At 35.3% G+C, this 20,971-nt stretch overlaps 1 non-coding gene across 1 annotated transcript; it reads left to right on the forward strand.

The window, feature by feature from the left end:
• Positions 1-291: 291 nt before the first annotated feature.
• Positions 292-400, forward strand: LOC141654008 (small nucleolar RNA R71). Its single transcript, XR_012547591.1, has one exon. It is a non-coding gene; the product is annotated as a small nucleolar RNA R71 (small nucleolar RNA).
• Positions 401-20,971: the final 20,571 nt, after the last annotated feature.

Genomic DNA, 20,971 nt, shown 5'->3' on the forward strand with positions numbered 1-20,971 from the left:
ACAGGAATTTTAACTCTTTCCTTGGAAGCTTCAGAAGTCTCGAGCTTCTCGAGACGGGCTGTAATAGAAGCTATGAGTGTCGCAACGGCACTCATTTCATCACTTTGCTTTCGCGAGTTTCCACGCGAACTTCCAAACTCAGCTCTATGAACTGCCATCTCCTCAATAGTGTTCCAACCTTTATTCTGACCAGTATTATTTTGGAACCTACCATTCGCAGCTGCATCTAGGATAACCTTGTAGTCATCATATAAAGAATTGTAGAATAAGTTGCAAAGGTACCACTGCTGGAAACCGTGGTGAGGGACAGACCGAACCAAACTCTTGAAACGTCCCCATGCTTCACAAAATTCCTCATCAGGTCCTTGCTGGAAATTTGTAATTTTGCTCCTCAAAGCATCAGTCTTTGCGAGTGGGAAGTATTTTTTGTAGAAAGCTAATGCTAGAGATGTCCAATCTGTGACTCCAGCTGCTACCCTATCAAGGTAGCGGTACCAATCTCGCGCAGAATCCTTCAAGGAGTATAAGAACATCATCCCCTTTACTTCATCTTGGGTCACCCCAGCCGGTACAGGTATGGAATAGCAGTAGTCTGTGAAAATTTCCATATGTTTCAAAGGATCCTCGTCCGGTAGACCAGCAAACTGATTTCGCTCCACTAAATCGATATAGGAGGAACGGAATTCGAAATGACACTGAGTAGGGGTGGGTAATTCGTATCCCTTTGGAACATGCTGCTCTTGTGGCTGAAGATTATCATATATTGTAGTCATGATCGCGAAACGGAGAGTACTCAAGCCTTCCTCTCAAAAATCTGTCTTCTAACTGTGCAAAAGCAAAACTAGAAGCAAGAGTAAGCAACGGCCTCAAGGAACCAAAGTTCCTTGAGACAAGAAAAATAAACTAAAAATAAAGCAAACAGAATTACACCGTCTCCCCGGCAACGGCGCCAAAATTTGATACCGTCGTTTTGTATCAAAATTAAATTTATAAATCCGAACTAAAACTATAGCTAGTGATAGTAAGGGTCGAACCACAGAGAGACAAGATCAATTCTATTTGCTATTTTTAATTTATTGAAGTAACAATTAAATGGGGGTTTTGAATTTGTTTGATTCTAAAGACTAATTGGCAAAATAAGAAATTGCTCAAATAAGATAAAAAGGAGATCGGGAACTTCGGTTCACCATGGCTAAGGTCAGGTCAAGAAGGTAGCAGAGGTCCTGTAATACGGTCTCAGGAAATATGAGCAAGCCTTTCGATCAATGCTCAAAATTAACCTTACGGTCTTCTAATTCCCTAGAATTTCTCAAAGCTTTCGCTCAAAGGAAATTCCAAAACTAATGAAAACCTAACCCTACTAATCTTTCAATCTAGCAAAACGGGTTTATCAAAAGGAAACAAGATCGATACGGAAGAAATCATACTGATAAAATCAACCCTAATTAACGCCATGGCTCAGCTAATTCCCAATCAAGATAATTAGCTATGCATGATTAAAACTATAACAATTGCAAACTTAAAGACATACAATGAAATTGACATGATTGAATTGAAAATTAAATAGAAGATTAAAACTGAATTACTCGAAAATAAATTGGTAGCAACAAGAATTAAAAGGACAAGAATAAAGGAAGATTGAAATTAAATTAAAGCTTACTAAGGAAATTGATGAACAAAGCAATTGAATTGGAATCCGTAGTCTGCACTTTCTTGTTCCCCCAAAACTAGATCTAAAAACTTCTGTTGTTGAATAATGAAAAGCATAACCTAAATTATTACTGCCTTCTACTGATAAACGTTCCCCCAAAAGTTAATTACAATTGGGCTTTTAAAAGACTAACACGTAAAATAAATCACAGCTGCGAAACCTGGTCGATCGACCAAGTGGCACGGTCGATCGACCAGCCAGTACAGTGCTGTCTCTTCTGCTCAACTTCCACGGTCGATCGACTGAGCAAGATAGTCGATCGACGAACTACACTGTGCAGTAACATCCTTCTCTCTTCAAAACAGCCTCTTCACTCCATGCACGCATCCCGAGGTGAACAAGTCCGAACTCGCATCTTCCAAGTTTCCAAAAAGTTGCTTCCGGAGGACGATTTATGCTTGATTTAGCTCACTTCCACTCATTCCTACAATAAATCATAGGAATTCCAAAGTAAACCGTTTCGGGAGAAATAATAGCTTTAAGCTAACAAATACGCATAGAAATACGTGCCAAAACTGCAAATAAAGTGTATAGAATATGCACGTATCAATAATAAAGTTATAATTAATTAGATTAATTTCATCCATACGTTACATTCAAACTTGTATTAATTGTGCATGCATGCATGAGGTGAATAATGGTCAAACAACCAATAATAATAGGGCATGCGTTGGTAAAACCACAAACTTTTCAGTTTTCAAAGTGGATTTGTATTTACAACGGTTATAAGAAAAACCGTTGTTTATTGGTGTAATATGACAACGGATTTACAATAACCGTTGTTGCTATATGAAATATGATAACGGCTTAACAAAGAACCGTTATCATTTTGTATTATACATACGGTCAAACAATCAATACTGCAACTTTGAATCAGAAAAAGTAAAAATTACAGGGCATGCATTAGTCAAGTCACAAACACTAGAAAATCACAAAAAATTAAACAATTTTTTTTTTTAAAACGGGTTCTGTCCAACCGTTGTTGATATATGTAATATGATAACGGCTTAACAAAGAACCGTTATCATTTTGTGTTATACATATGGTCAAACACGCAATACTGCAACTTTGAATCAGAAAAAGTAAAAAATTACAAGGCATGCATTAGTCAAATCAATATCGTTGTGTTTTATTCATTGGACAACGGTTTTTTGATAACCGTTTTGTTTTTACTAATTGGACAACGGTTTTTTGATAACCGTTTTGTTGTTACTAATTGGACAACGGTTTTTTGATAACCGTTGTGTTTTTACCCATTGGACAACGGTTTTTTGATAACCGTTGGAAGCTAATATGTTTAACACGGTAGAGTTGACCGATTCTTATTTAACTTGTACCGTTTCCACTTTCCAATTCTGAACTTGTTAAGTTTCCAATTCTTATCTTATTATTATACTGATTCCAATTCTTACTATCTTATTATACCGTTTCCAATACAACCCAAACTCATTATAAGTAGAATTATAATTTTCACAATCTTAACTAGTACCGTTTGCACTTTCCATTTCTTAACTTGTTAAGTCCTCCATTAATTTTCCATATCGATTATGTCGTCAATTTTATGAACTTATAGTGGTTCATATTATTCATCCGCTCATGATGATGATGATGAAGCATCATATGAACCTCCTGCAGGACCCCCGAGTAGATTTATGTACGCTAAACCTTTTACGTGCATCATTCACAATCTCACGTATACAGAGGACGGGCATGGAAAGGTTATACTCTCGTATAGCCTTCACTGGTTAATAGGTTTGATTCGGTTAGCCGGGTTGAATTTGGTTCAAACTATCTACTCGGACAATGATGCGCATGACGGCTTCGCGCGGTGCACCCTCATCGAGTTTGGCGGGGGTGAGGAGCGGGAATGCTTTCGTCAGGCTCGCAAACTTGAGCGGGCATTCTATAACAATGACTCTTCAAGACTCTGGTTTGATCATGATGATCAGCGGGTAGGCCCATATTTATGGGTTGCGAATGAATCTGACCGTCTCATACTACTTCCGATTCTACACTACCAAGGTCGCATTGCCGAGTAGGGGACAGTGCCGTTGGAATAGGAAAACGACTGTGTGGATTGCGCTGAAGGTGAAAGAGACATATATGGTGATATTGTCTCCGAATTCCAGAGGATGGGGTAACAAAAAACATACTCCCTCCATTCAACTCCACACTACACATTTGCTTTTTCACGTTTGTCAACGCTTGTTTTACGCGATTTTTTTCTTTAGCTTGGTATTGTAATGTACTCCTAAAAATCTAAGTCATTATAATAAAAGTTTGATATTTTTCTGGTGATATTGTCTCTGAATTCCAAAGGATGGGGTATCGAAAACCGTAACAAAAAAACGTAAATAATTAAACTTTAATTCAAACCACCACCATAATCCAAATACAACTTAAAATGCCAGATAATAATTGAAGACTTAATTATTAGAATCTGATGAAGTATTAGGATACTCATCATGAATTTCGGTATAGAGCAATGAAGGAAATGTAGATTCATATACATACTAACATACTCATATATGTCGAAAATAATTTGTCATAAAATTAAATGTGGATTTTATGCATGCAAACAATATAAAAATAGAGGATAAATCATGTCCTTACATTGATGATTTCGGTATTATGGGCACAAAAAAAATCTCCTTTTCTTTTGTTCTTGAGCTTTCCCTAAGATGGAAGAACAAGATCCAAGTATAGGATCTCTCCCTAAGCTTTATACCCAAGGCTTTCTCTTAATTTAATTAATATTACAAGAACTAGTATAATATTAATTAGGTAGAAAATTGAACCAAAATATTTATAAAACACTTATATATTTCGGTATTATGGAGGGAGAAGTAGAGAGCTTTTTATCTCTCTAGAATACTAATTTTGGATGATGGAATGAATGAATAATCACTAACACATTTTAGTGTAATATGAGGTAAAATTGGATGAAAAACCAATGATGGTTTTCTCATCAAAAACCGGGTGGAGGGGGGCTTTTTGGGTAGCCAATGCATGCAAGTGTTGTTCTTTACAATACACAATAGGCTTGCATGGCTAAATAATAGGTAATCATTGTGTTGCCATTATCTTAATCAAACACAATATTAACCCATTACATCCCCTAATTTCGGCACATTTGGATAATAAGTAATCCATTTTATTTTTGTCAATTGTCAATATGTCACATGTCATATGTGACATAAATTTGTTATGTAATTTTTAACATATTAAAAATCAACGTATTAATAAAAATACGTCACATACAAAAATCGACTTAGTAATTTCATAATTACTTGTGCCAAAATATTTTACCATTTATAAATCACAACATATTGTATTTATAACAATTCATTCAAATTTAATTGTTACATTAAACAATTTATTTCATCCGAGTAATTATACAATTTAATTACTCGGATAGTATCTCATTTAATCACATTTCAATTTGATACGTAAATTTTACTTCCAAAATCGTCCGTCAATTTTCAAGTAATTTAATTAACTCGCAACATTATACGATTAATTAAATAATCAATTAAGAGTGTTGCCCTATAGGTATGACCTAGGGGGTCAACTGATCACCACCGTCGCACGACAGTAATGTCAAACTCTAGTCAGCCAATCATTACCGATATATGTTGACCGGTTGTTGATAACAATATTACTTCCCAATTGTATTCTTTATAATGAGATTTAAACATGTGATCATCATGATCAACAGTCGTGATCGCATTATTGTCGGAGGACACATATTCCAACAATCTTCCACTTGTCCTCGACAAGTGTGCGTCACCAATTCTCTTGTCCTATTACTATCTCCCACTCAATGCAAGGTGTCTTTCAGGTCGTACTTGCAAGTGATCATATCGAGAGTGGTTTCCTCGATCTGGAGAATAACTGATTGACCGGACTTATCTATCATAGATACTTTCCGAGCGTGGCCACGCATTTCGATTCATTACTCCTCGAGTGGCCCGAGATATTGTTATAACCCTGACAAGGGCTGGACAATTCCTATCGCACTCATTCCCTTCGACTAGCCACGACCATCATAACCCAAAATATGCCCATTTGACCCCATTTACGAAGGTCGTAGTAACACAAATCAAAGTTAATCAAACTGTGCCATCTTAGGTGAATAGTCTTTAGTCAAAAGAATCGACTCATTCGAATACTATAGTAGCTCTCGCCACGACCAGGCTATATAAATTTGCCAGAACTCTATAAGCGGTCATTAGGCCCGACAAAATGTTCCTAACAGTCTGCCTATGTGATCGACTAGTCATCTCACATGACTCTATGGCACTTGAACTTGCCATCAATCGCATCACACTCTAGTCACTTCGAGACGTCACCTCATACAAGTAACTATGGGCAAAAACAATGTTAATCCATGTTCACTTTAACGGGGTTCAATTGTCTCTACAACCCGTTTGGATATAACAATGTACAAGGTGATTTAATAATAACTCAAACGACAAATGTCGACATCACACTCGGGTAGTCAATATCATATTACAACCTTGTGATGTATATCGTCAGTGTAAACACTTATTGATTGCAATAGAAGTTTAACATCCCATGTGTCCATGTGTTCAAACTTCTTACACTTGCAATCTCCTTCACATTCATGTTCTCTCTCATAGCATGAATCTTACCAAGTACACATCAAGGATCCCGACCTTGGTTTCGGTTCTTTAACTTGAAAGAACTTTCTTATCGACTATCACATAACGAACGAATTTGTGATGAATAATGTAACTTGTACTGATCAAGTATTTCATCCACACACAATGCACTAGGTATATGTTTTGTAGAATCTTGTAACAATTTGTCAAGATTATTAGCTTAGTACTTTTCACAAGTCCTAGCTTAACTAGGAAAGATTATCTTGAATAACCTCTTATTCAACCAAGCATCTTTCCAAAAACTTCTCATTTCTCTTTCTAGGCTTGAAAGATTTGGGATTCTCATAAATCCTTATATGTGCTCGGATTTTCTACAATATGTGCAACCTCTTAACACACAATGGAACATTCCGTCAAGCACCGAAATCGCTCATCGGATTCTACTTGAGAATTCATGACGTTTCTATTATGGCTCACCAATCAATCATCATGCTCTTACGCATATGATTCATAATTGGACATGTACATGATTAATCTAATGGCGGAAACATTAGTTACTAATAATCATGAGATCAACCGTTCATAGGTTCAATGAACGACCATGACTGCTAATGGCAATTCCATTTTCATCCACATGAACAACCTATGTGAATGTTGATACGATGTGTATCTCTTAATACTAATCCGACATCCCTTGATGTAATTGGATTCATCATTGTCCATTTTCATCCAGAATTGAAAACTCAAAAGCTTCTTTATGAAAGAAGGTATTAGCTCGTCATTCTTTAATGAGTGATGAGTCGTAAATATTCGAAGGATGATAGCTCCCACTAAATTCCATGTCTTCACACGAGAATTTCCTAACTCCCACTCAATTCTACACATTTCGAAATTGACTTCTCAATCGAAATTTATTCAAGAATTGAAATATAAATTGCATTGCCAAGTTATTAAGATAGAACCATATATGTTCCCATCATATCCCTTCAAAATACTTATTTTTGAAGTGGTCTCATCTTAACCTTACGGAAAGAGATTTTAAATCTCCAACACACTCATGTCATAATGATGTGTAGTAATGTCATTTTTCAAATATAAACAATATTTAGAATACGTCCTTCGCAAATACCCTTTTGGAAGGAGGTTTAACCATTTCATAGTGAGGTTAAACAATGACATTTGCGTGGTTAAAAATTTGGCCATTGAAGATATCGGTATATCAATGTTTGCAACTCGATCATAACTAGTATGTAACTATGATTTATTTAGGCTCTTAAGTAAATCTCATGGTTGAAACTATTGGTCAAATGTTTCATAAACTTAGTCAAAAACTTGTTAAGACTTTACATTAGTCATTTTATTCCAAAACTTCTTTTGGTCTCCTCGTGTAGTTATCTTGAGAATATACTCTTATGATTATTACACTTGGTCTCTTTAGTCATATAGAACTAACTTGAGACCATAGATCTCATCTATTCGGCATACTATGTAAATAGATATACCTTTATTCAAATCATTCTCTCTTGCGTAGATCTTCATATACACAAAAACACAATTTGATCTTTGTCTTGTGTGTTGTGTACTCATTTTTCTCCCACTCTATCTTTAGAATAAATACACTAAACATTCAAAGATAGCATATGAGACACAAATTAATGATGTTGAATTATAAGGAGAACTACCTCATAGGTAGACTAATTGTTATTGAATTCATATGTGTACTTGGTGATTGACATACCTTTAAGAGAGTTCATAGACTCAGAATCACTTTATAAATGATCATACACAAGCCTTAAGCATGTGGACATATAATGAAACCCGTCATTATAATTGTCTATTAGATCACCTTTAAGTGAATAATCTTATGTTTCAAAACGCAAGCATTTAAAGATGAAATTTTAGAACATAAAGGATAAATGATAAAAACGGGTGACTTGGGTTGCAAACCAAGTCACCATCATCCAAAATACAAACCATTATCCAAAATACTTTTCCATGTCGAACACGGAAACTTAAAGTTCTAAAAATTCAAAACATAACTTAAAATAAGACAATGAAAAACAAAGCTCCACAAAAGCTATCCTTAGCTTCTCCATGGTTTCTCATGCTTGTTTTTCTTTTCCCTTGTCTTTGCTTGGTGGAGGCCCTATTTACAATAAAAAAGGAGATACATTATCACAACTTTGCATCATAATACCATAGTTGAATTTAGAAACATAAAAGAAGGTTAGTCATTTACCTACTGGAGTGATCTTTCCAGCTTTGATATCACCAAGGTATTTGGAACAATTTCTTTTCCAATGTCCCATGCCATTACAATAATGGCATTTATCAAGAGGACCCTTCTTGACTTTGGATGTGCTAGCTTCACAAGACTTAGCTTTGGTGAATGTGGGAGCTTGCTTTTTACCCTTCTTTCCATTCTTCTTGAACTTCCCTTTACTCTTTGTGCTTATGTTAAGCACATCTTTGGGAGGGTTCACATTTAACCCCATGTCCCTCTCGGCTTGCACAAGTAACTTGTGCAACTCCTCAAGAGACACATCCTTGTCTTGCATGTTGAAATTCACCCGGAATTGCACATATGCCTTGACTTTGGACAAGGAGTGTAGAATCCTATCTACGATGAGTTCTTTGGGGATTTCAACCTTTTGAATTTTCAAGGTCTCGACAAGCTCCATGAGTTTGAGCACATGAGGGCTAACCTTTTGGCCCTCTTTGAAGTCGAGATCAAAGAATGCCGCGGCCGCCTCATATTGGACGATCCGCGGAGTTTGTGAAAACATGGTCACAAGTTTGGAGTAAATCTCATTAGCATTGCCCATTTTGAAGGCTCTCCTTTGGAGGTCCGCCTCCATCGCAAATATCAAGACATTTTTCATTGCGGCGGACTCCTTTTGGTAAGTCTCATAGGCTTCCCTAGTGGCCACGGTGGACCTAGTGGAGGGTTCGGGTGAAGAGGCCTCGGTAAGGTAACGAAGCTTGTCGTCATCTTCGGCGGCTAATTTGAGTTGGGCATCCCATTCGGAGAAATTTGACCCATTCTTTTCAAGTTTACATCGATCCATAAAGGATCGGAGCCAAGACGAACTAGCGAGTGGTGTAGCATTAGGAGTTGGTGTTGATGTTGCCATTTGTTATGAAAAAGAAGTGGTCTACAAAACAAAATATAAGGAGTAAAACAATTGTCGTTTTAATAATACTCGTAAAAATGTATGATTTAAACAAGTTTTATGCATTTTTCTAGTGACCTCTACCCAACTAGATAAATGATTCCAAGACCCAAATTCATATCGACTTAGGCACGGGGTAGCCGATGAAACCTTTATCAATATAACTCGGTGGATTAACTTTTAATCGATTCTACTTTTAGAACTCTTGGTCGATAAAATTACTCTAATATTTATCTATAGCCCAAAACACATCAACAAGGGCACGGGGTAGCCGATGAAACCCTCATCGATTACTTTTGTTGAGTTCAATCCAAATTTCGAATAAATGTGTCCATTATCCAAACCCACATTAACTTAGGCACGGGGTAGCCGATGAAACCCTCATCAACATGAATTCGGTGGATTAGACATTTATCACCCACTTCCCCTACGTAACAAGGTTTGTACCCCGGGGTAGCCGAGTGCACTCCCTCGCGAAATAGGTTTTCATGGTTTCTACTATTCGGTAAGGCTATGTCTCAATTAATTGTTTTAGCGAGAGGTCATGTCAATCTATTATCTATCACGTTTTAAGTGAACTAAAGCGGTGAACTACGATAATTTGAATTGACACGGTCGAAAAACTCGATAAAATAAGGATGCATGTTTTAGTTATGGCGATTTAGCGATGCATGTGACATAAAATTAAATGCAAGCATAAAGATAAAAATCCTAGTATGGCCTTTCCTAAAATAGAAAAACTATTTAACTATTACATATTCGGAAACCAACTCCATTGGTCCCTTGAACTTCGGTTGTGGCACGCATCTCGAGGTAACACCGTCTTTATGTATCGCCATTCTTGAAGAAATCCGTCTTTGGGAACTCCGGAAGGAATAAAATTACATAACAAATTACATAATTTCCTATTATACATTTGTAACTAAAATAAAATAAATCTATTAAATTACAAAACGGTGATACGAGATCACAATAAAAATTACAACCGAATCGATATTCCCATACATTTCGGGAAATACCAATTAAAATCTAAGGCCATACTAAGTAAAATTACATAATTCAAAAATTACATAAATTAAAATTATGACAATCATAAAGAAAATGCAGCATTATAATATGTAAGAACATGCTCAATTTTATGCTAAATCGCCTTTTATTTGCCAATATCGTATATTACTCGGTTTTTACGGATTTGCGTGATTTCAACATTTTTATAATCACAAAAATACATAAACTCATATTTATGCATAAGTTAATTACCCTAACCTCTTAGGACTCAAAATATAGTCTTCACTAATAATTTGACCACAATTAACCCATATTTTATAAAATTGTTCATAAATGGACTAAAAAATACAAAATAAGCTATTAAACTTCAAATAAATCACAAAATTTCAAATAAATTCAAAATTTGAAATTTAAACTCATGAACATTCTGGAAAAATTCCATGACACTCATAATGTTCAAAATCTTAGGTTAAAAATTTCGAAAATTTACCGGAAAAACAATGTTGCGGTTTATCTATTTTTAATAAAATAATCATAAAAACATGGAAAAATTATTTTCACTAACTTTTCAATTTTAGATCTGAAAAAGATAATAAAATGCAACATTAGACGTTTTTCCTAAGTCATAGATTATGATTTATTAATTTTCACTAATAATGTCACTATTTATGCTATTTTTCTTCAAAAATTCATAAATCATGCAAAAAGACTTCTTTATAGCCAATTATTTTACACACATCTTGTAAAATTGCATGTGACAACATATTAATTTTCTATGACCAGATTCGAAATTTAACTCATATTAACCTATTTTTCACTTAAATCCGAATTTAATAATGAGAAATTCATTTTTCGAGCATAACAAGTCCAAAAATTATGAAACTTTACAGGTTATCTCAAAATAATATATGTGACAACATATCCAAAACCAAAGTGAAAATTCGAAGTATAGCTAATTTTAGACCAAAAATGACATTTTTACTCATAAAATCACATTTAAATGTCATTATAGTAAAATATGAACAATAAAAATCCGAACAATTAACCAAAATATCCTAAAACATTTTAGGACCAGAAATATTAACATGCATGTAATAATTTCGTGATATATCATAATAACACAAATTTTACAAGTTTTATTTGTTATTCTTATAACTCGGAAAAACTTTTAACCAATTTGCATGCAAACAACCGTGGCTCTTGATACCGATTGAAGGAAATGTAGATTCATATACATACTAACATACTCATATATGTCGAAAATAATTTGTCATAAAATTAAATGTGGATTTTATGCATGCAAACAATATAAAAATAGAGGATAAATCATGTCCTTACATTGATGATTTCGGTATTATGGGCACAAAAAAAATCTCCTTTTCTTTTGTTCTTGAGCTTTCCCTAAGATGGAAGAACAAGATCCAAGTATAGGATCTCTCCCTAAGCTTTATACCCAAGGCTTTCTCTTAATTTAATTAATATTACAAGAACTAGTATAATATTAATTAGGTAGAAAATTGAACCAAAATATTTATAAAACACTTATATATTTCGGTATTATGGAGGGAGAAGTAGAGAGCTTTTTATCTCTCTAGAATACTAATTTTGGATGATGGAATGAATGAATAATCACTAACACATTTTAGTGTAATATGAGGTAAAATTGGATGAAAAACCAATGATGGTTTTCTCATCAAAAACCGGGTGGAGGGGGGCTTTTTGGGTAGCCAATGCATGCAAGTGTTGTTCTTTACAATACACAATAGGCTTGCATGGCTAAATAATAGGTAATCATTGTGTTGCCATTATCTTAATCAAACACAATATTAACCCATTACATCCCCTAATTTCGGCACATTTGGATAATAAGTAATCCATTTTATTTTTGTCAATTGTCAATATGTCACATGTCATATGTGACATAAATTTGTTATGTAATTTTTAACATATTAAAAATCAACGTATTAATAAAAATACGTCACATACAAAAATCGACTTAGTAATTTCATAATTACTTGTGCCAAAATATTTTACCATTTATAAATCACAACATATTGTATTTATAACAATTCATTCAAATTTAATTGTTACATTAAACAATTTATTTCATCCGAGTAATTATACAATTTAATTACTCAGACCGTATCTCATTTAATCACATTTCAATTTGATACGTAAATTTTACTTCCAAAATCGTCCGTCAATTTTCAAGTAATTTAATTAACTCGCAACATTATACGATTAATTAAATAATCAATTAAGAGTGTTGCCCTATAGGTATGACCTAGGGGGTCAACTGATCACCACCGTCGCACGACAGTAATGTCAAACTCTAGTCAGCCAATCATTACCGATATATGTTGACCGGTTGTGAAAGAACAATATTACTCCCCAATTGTATTCTTTATAATGAGATTTAAACATGTGATCATCATGATCAACGTCGTGATCGCATTATTGTCGGAGGACACATATTCCAACAATCTTCCACTTGTCCTCGACAAGTGTGCGTCACCAATTCTCTTGTCCTATTACTATCTCCCACTCAATGCAAGGTGTCTTTCGGGTCGTACTTGCAAGTGATCATATCGAGAGTGGTTTCCTCGATCCGGAGAATAACTGATTGACCGGACTTATCTATCATAGATACTTTCCGAGCGTGGCCACGCATTTCCAGTTCATTACTCCTCGAGTGGCCCTGAGATATTGTTATAACCCTGACAAGGGGTGGACAATTCCTATCGCACTCATTCCCTTCGACTAGCCACAGCCATCATAACCCAAAATATGCCCATTTGACCCCATTTACGAAGGTCGTAGTAACACAAATCAAAGTTAATCGAAATCGTGCCATCTTAGGCGAATAGTCTTTAGTCAAAAGAATCGACTCATTTGAATACTATAGTAGCTCTCGCCACGACCAGGCTATATAAATTTGCCAGAACTCTATAAGCGGTCATTAGGCCCGACAAAATGTTCCTAACGGTCTGCCTATGTGATCGACTAGTCATCTCACATGACTCTATGGCACTTGAACTTGCCATCAATCGCATCACACTCTAGTCACTTCGAGACGTCACCTCATACAAGTAACTATGGGCAAAAACAATGTTAATCCATGTTCACTTTAACGGGGTTCAATTGTCTCTACAACCCGTTTGGATATAACAATGTACAAGGTGAGTTAATAATAACTCAAACGACAAATGTCGACATCACACTCGGGTAGTCAATATCATATTACAACCTTGTGATGTATATCGTCAGTGTAAAAACTTATTGATTGCAATAGAAGTTTAACATCCCATGTGTCCATGTGTTCAAACTTCTTACACTTGCAATCTCCTTCACATTCATGTTCTCTCTCATAGCATGAATCTTACCAAGTACACATCAAGGTTCCCGACCTTGGTTTCGGTTCTTTAACTTGAAAGAACTTTCTTATCGACTATCACATAACGAACGAATTTGTGATGAATAATGTAACTTGTACTGATCAAGTATTTCATCCACACACAATGCACTAGGTATATGTTTTGTAGAATCTTGTAACAATTTGTCAAGATTATTAGCTTAGTACTTTTCACAAGTCCTAGCTTAACTAGGAAAGATTATCTTGAATAACCTCTTATTCAACCAAGCATCTTTCCAAAAACTTCTCATTTCTCTTTCTAGGCTTGAAAGATTTGGGATTCTCATAAATCCTTATATGTGCTCGGATTTTCTACAATATGTGCAACCTCTTAACACACAATGGAACATTCCGTCAAGCACCGAAATCGCTCATCGGATTCTACTTGAGAATTCATGACGTTTCTATTATGGCTCACCAATCAATCATCATGCTCTTACGCATATGATTCATAATTGGACATGTACATGATTAATCTAATGGCGGAAACATTAGTTACTAATAATCATGAGATCAACCGTTCATAGGTTCAATGAACGACCATGACTGCTAATGGCAATTCCATTTTCATCCACATGAACAACCTATGTGAATGTTGATACGATGTGTATCTCTTAATACTAATCCGACATCCCTTGATGTAATTGGATTCATCATTGTCCATTTTCATCCAGAATTGAAAACTCAAAAGCTTCTTTATGAAAGAAGGTATTAGCTCGTCATTCTTTAATGAGTGATGAGTCGTAAATATTCGAAGGATGATAGCTCCCACTAAATTCCATGTCTTCACACGAGAATTTCCTAACTCCCACTCAATTCTACACATTTCGAAATTGACTTCTCAATCGAAATTTATTCAAGAATTGAAATATAAATTGCATTGCCAAGTTATTAAGATAGAACCATATATGTTCCCATCATATCCCTTCAAAATACTTATTTTTGAAGTGGTCTCATCTTAACCTTACGGAAAGAGATTTTAAATCTCCAACACACTCATGTCATAATGATGTGTAGTAATGTCATTTTTCAAATATAAACAATATTTAGAATACGTCCTTCGCAAATACCCTTTTGGAAGGAGGATTAACCATTTCATAGCGAGGTTAAACAATGACATTTGCGTGGTTAAAACTTTGGCCATTGAAGATATCGGTATATCAATCTTTGCAACTCGATCATAACTAGTATGTATCTATGATTTATTTAGGCTCTTAAGTAAATCTCATGGTTGAAACTATTGGTCAAATGTTTCATAAACTTAGTCAAAAACTTGTTAAGACTTTACATTAGTCATTTTATTCCAAAACTTCTTTTGGTCTCCTCGTGTAGTTATCTTGAGAATATACTCTTATGATTATTACACTTGGTCTCTTTAGTCATATAGAACTAACTTGAGACCGTAGATCTCATCTATTCGGCATACTATGTAAATAGATATACCTTTATTCAAATCATTCTCCCTTGCGTAGATCTTCATATACACAAAAACACAATTTGATCTTTGTCTTGTGTGTTGTGTCCTCATTTTTCTCCCACTCTATCTTTAGAATAAATACACTAAACATTCAAAGATAGCATATGAGACACAAATTAATGATGTTGAATTATAAGGAGAACTACCTCATAGGTAGACTAATTGTTATTGAATTCATATGTGTACTTGGTGATTGACATACCTTTAAGAGAGTTCATAGACTCAGAATCACTTTATAAATGATCATACACAAGCCTTAAGCATGTGGACATATAATGAAACCCGTCATTATAATTGTCTATTAGATCACCTTTAAGTGAATAATCTTATGTTTCAAAACACAAGCATTTAAAGATGAAATTTTAGAACATAAAGGATAAATGATAAAAACGGGTGACTTGGGTTGCAAACCAAGTCACCATCATCCAAAATACAAACCATTATCCAAAATACTTTTCCATGTCGAACACGGAAACTTAAAGTTCTAAAAATTCAAAACATAACTTAAAATAAGACAATGAAAAACAAAGCTCCACAAAAGCTATCCTTAACTTCTCCATGGTTTCTCATGCTTTTTTTTCTTTTCCCTTGTCTTTGCTTGGTGGAGGCCCTATTTACAATAAAAAGGGAGATACATTATCACAACTTTGCATCATAATACCATAGTTGAATTTAGAAACATAAAAGAAGGTTAGTCATTTACCTACTGGAGTGATCTTTCCAGCTTTGATATCACCAAGGTATTTGGAACAATTTCTTTTCCAATGTCCCATGCCATTACAATAATGGCATTTATCAAGAGGACCCTTCTTGACTTTGGATGTGCTAGCTTCACAAGACTTAGCTTTGGTGAATGTGGGAGCTTGCTTTTTACCCTTCTTTCCATTCTTCTTGAACTTCCCTTTACTCTTTGTGCTTATGTTAAGCACGTCTTTGGGAGGGTTCACATTTAACCCCATGTCCCTCTCGGCTTGCACAAGTAACTTGTGCAACTCCTCAAGAGACACATCCTTGTCTTGCATGTTGAAATTCACCCGGAATTGCACATATGCCTTGACTTTGGACAAGGAGTGTAGAATCCTATCTACGATGAGTTCTTTGGGGATTTCAACCTTTTGAATTTTCAAGGTCTCGACAAGCTCCATGAGTTTGAGCACATGAGGGCTAACCTTTTGGCCCTCTTTGAAGTCGAGATCAAGAATGCCGCTGCCGCCTCATATTGACGATCCGCGGAGTTTGTGAAAACATGGTCACAAGTTTGGAGTAAATCTCATTAGCATTGCCCATTTTGAAGGCTCTCCTTTGGAGGTCCGCCTCCATCGCAAATATCAAGACATTTTTCATTGCGGCGGACTCCTTTTGGTAAGTCTTATAGGCTTCCCTAGTGGCCGCGGTGGACCTAGTGGAGGGTTCGGGTGGAGAGGCCTCGGTAAGGTAACGAAGCTTGTCGTCACCTTCGGCGGCTAATTTGAGTTGGGCACCCCATTCGGAGAAATTTGACCCATTCTTTTCAAGTTTACATCGATCCATAAAGGATCGGAGCCAAGACGAACTAGCGAGTGTTGCCCTATAGGTATGACCTAGGGGGTCAACTGATCACCACCGTCGCACGACAGTAATGTCAAACTCTAGTCAGCCAATCATTACCGATATATGTTGACCAGTTGACAGTAACAATATTACTTCCCAATTGTATTCTTTATAATGAGATTTAAATATGTGATCATCATGATCAACAGTCGTGATCGCATTATTGTCGGAGGACACATATTCCAACAAGCAAGTCGTATATCGACCCTTCATTATCACCGAGAAGTGCGGGTGGAATGGCCTATTTCTCCCATGACATAGGCACAGTGGCAAGAATGTAATGCTTCCTGCAATTTGTCAGCAGTTGATGATCAAGATGTATCGCAACCCATAGATAAGGGCCTTGTTGTTTATCATCCGATTAAAAGTCTTCTTTCCCCGCATCTTCCCCCGCAAATCTCGCCCCTTATTTTCTTGTATGATGAAAACTATCATGGCAGTTGGCCTCGTCAAACACGATAAAAACGAAGCCTACAAAACCTTGCTTGTTTGTAGACACAGGGCACTCTTTTTAACCACGGTGAAACCGGAGTCATGTAGCATTTGCGTCAACCACCCAAAGTTAGGGTTTAAACTCTTTCCATTCACACCATAATGAACCGGGAGATTATGGAGAATGCAAGTAAAAGGCTGTGCGTAACGAGAATGTGATTGTAGCTCCGATACACCAACCATATTTTTTTTAGAGAGAAATTAAAGAGTAAATGTTTGATAATTTAGAATTTGACCTAAAACATTATGAAGACATATTTATAGAATTATTTTGGTCAAATTGAATATTATTGGTCAAATTGAATTGATAAAGTTTTGAATGCATTAGTCAAACTGAAAAATCTAATCAAATACTGACAACGGTTGAATTGAAAAACCATTATTTCATAATAGAAAATAATAACGGTTACGAAAAATCCATAGCTATAACATAACAACGGGTAACAAAAACCGTTGCTGATGTAAATTTAGTAACGGTTTTCCATATGCTGATATCTTAAATTGGTAACGGTTTTCTAACAACCGTTGATAAGAGTGATTCTGTAACGAGTTTTTGGAAACCGTTAAACATTTTTGACAACGGTTTGTTAAGCAGCCGTTGTCAAATTATAATAACAACGGTTTTCGAAGGAAACCGTTATCCTATTAGCACGGTCTACGTTTCCGCCAATATTTGGAAAACGGTAATCTAAGTGTCGTTATTAAATGCATTAAACCGTTGTGATACGCTCCTTATTGATTGCCAGATTTGGCGTAGCGTGAACAAATAAACGAAAAAAATAGCAAGAAATTCAAGCAACTGAAGAAAATTATTACCTAATGAGACGAAATTGAAGATGAAGTAGAGTTAGTGCGCACGAAATTGAAGAACGACGAACAACGGAATAGAAGAAATTGAAAAATGAAGAACGAACAACGAAAATGAAGTGAAGATCGCAGTAGAAGGAACAGCGAAATTGATATAGAGAACTTTGAAGAGAGAGAAAATGACGGGAGGAAAAATGAGAAACCACCTAAATGTTGAATGTTATATACAAATTGTAAGATTAAATATCAGCCATTCATTTTAGTTTAAATGAATGATTCAGATTTAGAGGGGTAACTCACACAATATGACCCAATGATATGATCCTTATTATATATATATATATATATATATATATATATATATATATATATATATATATATATATATATATATATATATATATATATATATATATATATATATATATATATATACATACATACATATATTGCGAGAGAGAGAGAGAGAGAGAGAAAGGAGTTCTAGTGTGTTCTTTGTATCTTAAAAGTCCCTAAGTCCTTCTAAGGGCCTTTTGATGGAAGGGATGGAGGGATGAGATTACATCTCATTGAAGGGTCACAAATTCATCTTTCTAATCACCCTCTCTAATCCTCCATAACTTCTCGCTAATCCTCCATAACTTCTTTCTCATTCTGTCTTTATATCTCACATTCTCTCACTACTACAAAACTCGTTATGGACATCAGTCGATGGACATCGAATTATCTGAAAAACCTATGTACATAACATGCACATCGATTCTTTGCAAAAAACTAATGTAAATATAATTATATGTACAACGGTTGCGTTAAAAAACACATATCCATTATTTCTGATTTTAAAGGACATGTCATATTTAATAAAACCCATGTCTATATAAATGTCATGGACATGGGACATTATCATCCCTAATTAGTGGAGTAGATAACTAGATAAACAGTGTAACATCAGGAAGTAAACACAATAACACAATACGGACTTTTGAGTTGTAAACCCACGAGATCTTCTCCCAAAAACCAACGCACTACATACGAAATTCGCCGCCCTGCTCGCCGTCGGCCTCCTCCTCTCCCGCCGATTCCTCACCAGCCTCATTGTCTACATCACACGCGAATTCTCTCTCCCAAGTAATGGTTTTTCATTTTCCCCCAAATTTCAAGTTCTTCAATTTTTACTAAAGTAAAACCTAATTTTTGAGTTATTTACCTTCTGCTAGACTAATTATTATCGTTAGCTTGTTAGTCTATTTGTGATTGTAGTTGTTTGGATTGAATAATTGCTTATTAAACTTAATTATCTCGTTTTTCTCAAACCCTAATTTCTGTAATTTGGGATAAATATAGATACTTTTTATTGGGTATTCATGATAAGTAGATAATTATTTGAATTTATATTAGTAATGTGGAGATTGTTTGTTGGTAAATTGATGATGAAAATCGAATAAAAACTTGAAGAATTGAATCTATTGATTGCGAGAAACAGTGTTTTAGCCTGCTCTGCAGCTAACATTCATTCACACTAACTTTACCAAAAACATTCAATCGTCTGCTACTCGGCTCTTCGTTCCACCGTCGTCGTCTCCCTCAACCTTGCCGTAGTCACCAACCCTCGCTGTTATGTCTCTTTCCCTTTTATTCTTTCATTATACGACCTGCATTTTATTTGCTTAATTTAGGGATTATTGGAATTTCATGGCTGATTAACACAGTATTAGGTTTCTCGAGGTAGGGGTTATTTTTGTGCAAAAGAGATCTACTTACTTGTCATGTTATGCTGGTAAACCCTTGTCGCCTTGTCGGTATGGCAGCGGGAAACTATGGAAATGTTGAGTATATCCTCAAGACTAACTTTGATAACTATGGCAAGGTACTCGTATCATTTATTTTCCATTTTTTTACTGACCAATAATCCATTGTACTTCGTTAAATTTCTCTACTGATATAGTTATATGAATGTTGTTAAAAATTCAGGGAGATTACAACTATGGGCATCTGAGTGATTTGCTTGGTGACGGGATTTTTCTAGTGGATGGCGATAAATGGAGAAACCAAAGGAAAGTTTCTAGCTATAAGTTTTCGACTAGGAATTTACGAGATTTTAGCAGCATAATTTTCCGTGAAAAAGCTATGAAACTGGCTAATGTTATTTCAAATGTCAAGTCGGTAAAAAGATCGACATCCAAGTAAGTTCTTTGCAAGACATTCCATCTATGGCTAATGTTATTATTCAGGAAATTAGGTTGGCTGAATTTTTGTAGGATTTGTTCAGGAGATCAACTTTAGATTCAATATTCAAAGTGGGATTTGGAGTTGATTTGGATACGACGTGTGGGTCAAATGAAGAAGGCAAGAGATTTACGCAAGCATTCGATGATGCTAGTGCTATATCACTCTATCGTTATGTTGATGTGTTTTGGCCGATTAAAAAGTTTCTAAATATCTGTTTGGAGGCTAAGCTCAAGCACGGCATCAGAATAGTTAATGACTTTGTATACAAGTTGATTATCAACAAATCTGAGTCACTCAAAAACTCAGGAGCCACTCATTCAGTAAGTTCAACTTTCTCATTAAACTAAATTTCTATCAAGTAGTTTTTGATGAATGGGTAAATGCAGATAAAGAAAGACGCTATATTATCCAGATTTTTGCAGCAGAACAACAATGAGCCAAAGTATC

The sequence above is a fragment of the Silene latifolia genome, chromosome 4 (assembly GCF_048544455.1).
Source record: "Silene latifolia isolate original U9 population chromosome 4, ASM4854445v1, whole genome shotgun sequence".
Lineage (NCBI taxonomy): Eukaryota > Viridiplantae > Streptophyta > Magnoliopsida > Caryophyllales > Caryophyllaceae > Silene > Silene latifolia.